Here is a 2,042-nt window from a genome sequence, read left to right on the forward strand (position 1 = left end):
AAACACAGGCATAGTTCCACAGTTATTAATGCCAGTAACAATTTGAGATACAATAAATGACTGTGCTCTATGACATGTACCACTCACAGAATAGCAGGGGACTGTGCTGCTGATCTGTCTTCTGAAAAGAGAGCACACACAGACACATACATGCATGTGCACACTGAACCCTTAATATTCTCCTGCAGATAGCTACCAGATACATTATGACAGCTAAATGGAATTTTATAAGTGTAGGGCTTCAAAGTCTGTATTCCTGATGCAAAAAGAGAAAGCATGACACAAAGCATTAGTCTGGAAATTTGGAGGGCTTAAGGTGGCATTGACAATCATATTGTAATTCTCCAGATTGTAAGAACATATACAAATAACTCACTAAAATGCTTGCATGATTCTTTCAGCCCTTTTATTTCCAGTAGTAACTGTGACACTGGTCACAGGTTCCAATACTAAATTGTGTTTACTCTAGGCTAGCCTTCTTCTTAGAGATTTACAAGGTGCATTGACATATTAAAGTCTCTGCAATTGCATGGATATAACATCTTTCAACTTATTTGTGCATTGAATCTTTTGTTTTTGACTTCTGATTAATATTCTGCATAACAGCATTTTATGAGTACTAGTTTGGAAACATAGTCTTAATCCCTTTTCCCCCCTCATATATGCAAACACACATGGAGAATTTTCATTTTATTGAAAAATGAGTCTACTGTCCATATTCTTTCAATTGATGAAACTCAGATGCTCAAATTATTGGAGTACTGTGGCCACCTAAGAACACTTCAGCTGTGCATTCTTCCATTGAACCACCAGCTGGGAGAAGACTACAGTTTGCTAGACTCTCTTGGGTCTTTTGGGTTTCTGTTCTTGTTCTGTCCCAGTAAATTTTCTATTATCCTATTAATTTCCAAACTCTACCATCTCTCCTCCTTATAAGAGCCATTATACACTATTACATAAAGAACACATTCCAAGCTTTTTGAGAACAGCCGTCTTTGCTGTATAACCAAGCATCTAGCCCCATGCCTATCATAAAGTCAAGGCTGACTATGGCTAAATTAAATAAAAAACACCAGAGCTTTTCACAAATCTGTTAAGCTGGCTAGAACTGTGGCCAAAGATTTTCTGACCAATGTTTTCAAGGCTTATCACTACTCTCCCAGTTCCTAATTGTTTCATGCTCATCATCAATAAGCATTTATTCAGCAATCACATGAACACATGAGTGCTTCACCAGGCAATCTAATTGACTTACTCTCTGCCCTTTCAGAGCCAACAGTCTCAATTTCTTTTTCTGATAAGAGTGCATAACTTAATTCAGTTACTAGAATGTGACAAATTGCTATCATAACTCTTACATACATTTTCATATTCAGCAGTTTGTCTCCTCTCCTACTATATCAGGTTCCCAGGTAGATCAGCACTTATTCAATAGACTAGAAAAGCCAGATTGTTCAAAGCATGGCTTATCTGCTCTCATTTTCCAGTTAACTAAAGGTCACACTCCAGTCTGCCAGCCTGCTTTCTTTGAGACCAAATGGTTCCCCGAGTCACCTTTTTATGTGTCAGTTCTGTGCTGTGTTAGAGATGGAGAATCATAGACTCTTAGGATGTCAGGTGTGAATGGCTCTTAGAAATTTTCTAGATGTAGTTGTGGTATCAATGGTAATACTTTCACTACTTTACCTTTGTATAATCTTTCTAGTTTGGGAAGTATCTTACCCTATCATTTGACCCTTACCACCACCTATGAGGTTGGCAGAAAATAGATACAAGAAGACGCTGATTTGGCCAAAGTCACATAATACCAGGACTTGGCACAGGTCTTTTGACTCTGAGTCTGGCATTCTTTGCTCTTGTCTGATGAAGAAGAGAAAAGAAGGAGGGGGGGGGGAGAAAGAGAAAAGAGAAGCAAAAAGATTAGAAGAGAAGTATTTGACTCAAAGTATGTGCTTAACAAATATTTTTTGAATAGATAATAATAATTCTTATGCGCATATAAACTCTTTGTGCTTCAGTTTCCTCATATTTAAAGTGAATAA

Source organism: Cynocephalus volans, chromosome 4 (genome assembly GCF_027409185.1).
Source record: "Cynocephalus volans isolate mCynVol1 chromosome 4, mCynVol1.pri, whole genome shotgun sequence".
NCBI classification, from domain to species: Eukaryota; Metazoa; Chordata; class Mammalia; order Dermoptera; family Cynocephalidae; genus Cynocephalus; species Cynocephalus volans.